The sequence below is a fragment of the Jaculus jaculus genome (genome assembly GCF_020740685.1).
Source record: "Jaculus jaculus isolate mJacJac1 chromosome Y unlocalized genomic scaffold, mJacJac1.mat.Y.cur SUPER_Y_unloc_2, whole genome shotgun sequence".
Lineage (NCBI taxonomy): Eukaryota > Metazoa > Chordata > Mammalia > Rodentia > Dipodidae > Jaculus > Jaculus jaculus.
The window spans coordinates 1,400,172-1,406,206 of record NW_025423387.1 but is presented as its reverse complement, the minus strand read 5'-3'; the positions used below and the strand labels follow the sequence as shown (position 1 = coordinate 1,406,206).

The window sequence follows — 6,035 nt, the reverse complement described above, 5'->3', positions numbered from 1 at the left end:
AACAAGAAAAGTATGAGCACACATTATGTTGTGTGGTAATAAAGTCTTTGTAAAGACAGAATGATAAATTTGAACTTCAAAGCAGAATAAGAAGTTTAGATGGTGACTCTAGGTGATTAAATTTTGGAATTTCTAACACTTCACTGGCTAAGACTACTCCTAAAGATGACTTGACAGCACCCATTGTCAAACAAAAATAATACAGCCTTACTGCAAAAAATCTTGGGAGTGGAACAGTTTTGTTTTTTTTTTAAGCATAGTTTGTAAAGTGGCAATCCTTCAAGAAGACAGCGTGCTTCACATTGAGACCCTAAAAAGAGCCAGGGGCATTGGCAACACCATGGAAGTACCTACATTTGGGAAGTTGAGGCAGGATGATTGTGAAGCCTTTGAGGCCAGACTAGAATACATAGATTCAGGACAGCTTGAGCTAAAGAGTGAGACACATCTCAAGAAAGCCACCCACAAGCGCAACTAGGCTGGCTGCAGAGATGATCAAGTAGTTGAAAGTGCTAGATTGCGAAGGCCGAAGGGCTGCCTTTAATTCCCGAGTGCTCTAAAGTAACAAGCCAAAAACACAAAGGGGAGCATTTGTCTGGAGTTGAAGTGCAGAAGTAAGAAGCCCTATTGCACCAACTAAGTAACTAGCTAACTAATACTGTTTCTTTCTATCATATAAATAAGTAAAAACATTTGACAAAACATAGCAAGGTCCTTCTCCATGCAAAGTAAACAAGTCAACCAAACACACCAACTAAAAACTCAGTGAAGAAATGGGTGTGGTTGGGAGATGAGGAGGAGGAGATTCGGTCTTAGTCAGGTTTGGGGCATGCATAAGATGTACAAGGCCATGTGTCCTTCCCAAACAAGTTAATCAGGAAGGACCAACATTATTTTCTTAAACCCACTTAGATGATTCTAAAGTGTAGCCAGCCAAGAACCACTGACTGACTAGGCACTGTTTGTATTGACCATGACTTTTCTTTGACCTAGATGGCCTGAGGAGAAGGAAGCTGCTAAATGCTTTTTCAGACTTAAAAAATTTCTAAGAGCAAAACATTCACTGCATGTTTATCACTTAAAGCATTTTTAGAAAAAGGTAATGTTTTTGCCTAGTCATTTCACATTATAAGAAATTGTTTAAAATGATATTATAGGATCTTAACTTCTGAATTTATTGCAATATCATTGATGCAGAATTATTGGGGTCCACATGAGTTGAGTCAAAATATGATGACCTTCTGTGGTAGTTTTAATAGATGTCCCCCAATATGTTCAGTTTTTTATTGTTTGTAGTTTGCATCTGCAGCCACTGGATGGAGGCAGTGTCACTGGGTGGATCTTAAGGTCTTTTGGTGGGTTTCAGATTTCAATATAAAGATATGCAAAGTGTGCCCAGCTGGCATTCCTAAAGTGTGCTATGTGGCTTTTGGCTTTCTGGCTTGTGATTCTCTCTCTCTGCTTGGTTCTGTGAAGGCAAGCCAACTTCTTCTGCCATTTATAGAACTTCCCTTGGACCTCTAACCTTCAATAAATATCCCTTCCTCCATAACTATGTCTAGTCCGGAAGTTCATTTCAGTGAACCTGAAGCTGTCTGCTACACCCTTTTAGGCTTTTATTTGCTGTAATCTGTTGCTATTTTGCTACTGTTGCCATATGTAATCAAATACCTGCAGATTGAACTTTCTGAGGAAGAAGTAGCCAATAAAGGGGATGAGAAGGTGGAAGTGGAGAGATGTTTCTAAGACAGAACACAAAATCAAGATTAACTCCAGTTAGTAAACCCTTGGCAGGATTCTGCACTAATAAAGCTATTCAATTTAGCACCAATGGGAAAGCCCACTGACTTACAAATAAAATTCCAAGCAGCACTGGAGAAATGGCTTAGCAGTCAAGATACTTTCCTTTGAAGCCTAAGGATCCATATTTGACTCTCCAGATATCATGATAACTAGACACACATTGGTGAAAAATGAACAAGTTTACACTTTCCCTCTAGGTGGAAAAAGCACCTGGAGTTTGATTCCAGTAGCTGAGATGCTGGTGCACTAATTGTCTCTCTCTCTCATTCCCTCTCTCTCTCTCTCTCTCTTATATACATTTTTTAAACCTATGCTGTTTTTCAGTGGCAATTGGGAAAGAGAACTGCACCACACAGCTGCTCTTTCTATTCTTTATTTCTATGACATCACAAAATGAGGTTTTTATGTAGCCCTAAAAATACAACTTCCTATGATATACATATAGAAGAATTTAAGTAGTGGGTATGGGTGCATGACAGTATTTACTCAACCATTTGTGAAGTGCTTTCATTTATTCCATGGTGGTCATGTTAATGAAATTTCAACTTCTGCAAGCCATACTATGTTAGATGGAACAGAATTTAGTAAACATTATTAATATGAAATATTCATAGCAATGCAGTAAATGTATACATTGTTGAAAAAATACAAGTGACTATTAAAACAGTACCACCTCGCACATAATTCATGCTGTAAAAATATATTGAATCCTAACATTTAATAGTCACATTTATTTAACATGTAAACAAGACACTAGTGTCCAGATTTCCAACAACAGTGGCAGGTTTCTTCTTCTTTGGAAAGATTCATACATAGAAGTTAAGTTATAAATTAAGATTTAAGTAGTTTAGAAGGTATTATGCTAAATTCTGGTTAGTTTACCTAATAAACACATACATATTTGACTCCGCATGCATTAATTTCAATTTTGTTACTATTTTACTTTCCATGATTTTACACCTTCCTGAATGAAAGGACCTATTTGAAGTGAATTAAAATATAATTAGTTTGCTAAAGGTAGTTGTAACAATTCAATGGAAAACACATATAACATGTTATCAAGTGTAAGTACAGTTTAATTTCAACTCAGTCTTTTGATAGATCCTTGCCACTTCCATGCTCATTTCCACATAAAGGGTTTGGGAAAAGACACAATATAGACAGGGAAGGAGACTGGTCCCCATTCTGTACAAGAGGTGCCTGGTGGTGAAGAGTTATGGAGAACAGGGTCTAGAACAGGGCAAGTGATAGAAAGGGGACAAGGACCATTTGGCAGAATCCACAGCTTTCTGATCCCAAATTGAATTAAAAGAAAAACACCCTACCTCCAACCCCCCAAAAAACCAAAAAACTAAACCACAAGCAGCACCCACGCCCTTTCCCCCACCAGAGCTGTAGTGCAAGGGAAGAGCAGAGAAGCTTCCCCAAGGCCATGGCTCTCTATATACTGGTAAAGGGAGTAGTTGATGGGGTAGGAGCTTCCCAAAAGTGTGGGGGAAAGGTATGGAAAACCAAAATAAAATGTCAAATAAATTGTATAGAGTCCAGCCACTGGCCACAGATGCAGAACCAGGCTGGAGAGAGAGGTTTCTAAAGTGTTGAATCAGTGCTGCCACCACCACCTGGGAACCAGTTATTTTGCCATTATCTTGAGTGCAACAGCTGCCTCCTCTGTCATGGACTACAGCACCATGTTCAGGATCTCTTCTCTACAGTCAAACTTCTGCTCAATCTCCTTGGTCTCCCTCAGCCAGATGAAGGTCCTCTTGTGCTTCCCCACTGTCCTGAGTCAGTGACAGGTACCCATCCTGGATGCCAATCAGCTGCAAGTCATACCTTGCAATGCTGGGGACATACATATTATGAGTTGTTAAGCAGATATCCTCATAGCTTTCCTGAGAACAAATATCAATACCAACCAGGCGAACCTTTGCATGGCTATGCTTGCCAGTCTCCAAAGTAGACATTTTGAATATCTTATATTTCTGGACTTTGAGCACCATAACTCAGTTCTTATATAATGCTGAGTTCTGCATTGGGAAGGAGGCTGAGATCCCTGCAAGAAAATCTTGAGAATTAATCCTCTTCTGTTTTACATAGTTAAGAAACATAGGTAATGTGAATCTTTTTTTTATTGTATCTATATTTTTTACACTTGGTTCTTCAATTTTTTTTCCTAATTAGTTTTGTACTCAGTGAATACAGTCAAGCTGGTACCATTGTCAGCCTTCTCCATGTCCTACCTCCTCTGCCTGACCCCTCCTTGTTGAGGTATATGGGTCATGCATTCTGGACTTGCCCGCAGTTATAGGTAGGATAAAGGTCTCTGCATATCATGACCCAACATGTGGCTCTGACATTCTTTCTGCTCCCTCTTCCACACACTTTCCCTGAGCCATGTTGGGTTCATTTTTGGTCTGCTTCAGTGATGAGGTGTTGGGTGTCTCTGGGTCTCTGGATATCTGATTTGCTAGGAGTTGATTGTTCTCTGTGTTGTTCTCCTTCACCCTTGTGCTGGTACCCAGTTCACCAAGAAAACAGCACCCTTGCCTGTTTTGCCAATTATTCTTAGTTTCAGCTGGGGCCTTTTTGAGGTATGATGTGGTGGTTCTCTCTTTCAGATCTGTGTCTATCTGAAAAAGAGAAGCAGATTCTCCAATGGAGAGTAAGTTAGCACCAAACAAATGGGATAACCCTTTTTTTAAAAAATAAAGAATTTAATAGGTGTAGGCCCTCATGTAGCCCACAATTGGTGATATATAGATAATGGAGAGTGGGCTCATGTTTGGATATGGTTCTGACTTGTTTTCCAGCTCCAGGTATGAGTCCTGTCCCACTGAGGGGATCAGTTAGCCAAACAAAGAGCAGTTGGTTTCCCACTATGGCTGTGTGGCACTATTGCACTTGTGTGAGCATAACAACAGGTTATTTGCTGCTAAGTAAGTTAGACCATGAGTTGCTTGGAAAGATATTGGTCATCTGGCAGAGAACATATTGGCATAGTCACCACTTTGTGGGAAAAACCAAGGAGCTAGGATTGCTGGAGATATTGCTTTAGGCACGGCATCTCTGGTGGTAGGAGACAAAACTCTTAGCATAATGAATAGTCCAGGACTCAGGACACTTAGAAAGTTCCATTAGCCATCTGGAAGAAGTTTATTCTTTAGTATTAGTAGTGCAACAAAAAAGAAGAGGATTAGATTTTTTTTTTATGCAGCTAAAGGGCCTTTATATGGCTTTAGATAAAACTTCTTGCTTTTATGCCAATCAGTGAGGAATAATTCAAAATAATCTGGCTTTAGTCATAGAAAATATCAAAGAAATAAAACTTCAGAGATAAGCCATTAATAATTTGTTTCAGTCTGTGTTTAGTTGGTCTCCATAGCTAACTACCCTTACCTCTTCTAATGCTGTACCCCTGATGCTACTGCTCTTAGGCCTTACTGTAAGACCATCCATTCTTAATGCTCTAAGTAGATATGTAAACAATAGGATAAAGTCTGTTAAACTCATGGTGTTGTGAATGTAATACACCCACTTAGATGAAAACATCCAAGGCACTGTTCTTCACAGGTCAAGAATTTGACTTAGTGTCATATGGAGGGGGAAATGGAAAATGGAATATAAAAGGAAAAAAATAGAACTGGTTATATATTCTCCTGTGCTGCCCTTGCCTTTGGGAACACATAATGGAGATCACTACCCAAGGTGATCTTCTTGACAGATAAAGGAGAAGTTTCAGGAAACATTACCATAGGCCTTATTGCAAAATGTAGGTGTTTTCTGTTATCTCGAGAGTGGGATGACTCCTCTGTGCAATATATTATGGCCTTCCTGTACTTCTCTGATTCTAAATACCTTTGTGATTACATATCATAGAATGTGTCTTATCTCAGTTCTGCCTACATTACCTATGTGACCTTGTGCCTTTTTTTGTAATAACATTTAACAATAACTTTGTGTAACGTTTTATCTTTACTCCCATTCTGTTTTTGCAATGAACATCTTGGGGTTTTCTCCAATAAAGCTAATGCTACAAACAGCTCAAAGCTGCCCTCACAGATCCCAGCCTCTAGAGTGTCCATCAGCTCTTACCCGGCATTCTGTGAAACAGTAGTCTTAGTTAGGTGACACTATACCCTACAAAAACAGCCACTCCCTTCAACACTTACTACTTTTTGTAACTCCTTCCAATCTGTATTTCCCATATAACTTTTCATTACTACTACTAG

The 6,035-nt window shown here is 39.2% G+C and overlaps 1 pseudogene; it reads right to left on the bottom strand.

The window, feature by feature from the left end:
• Nucleotides 1–3,436: 3,436 nt before the first annotated feature.
• LOC123457172 lies at nucleotides 3,437–3,914 on the bottom strand (annotated as a pseudogene).
• Between the last annotated feature and the right edge of the window lie 2,121 nt (nucleotides 3,915–6,035).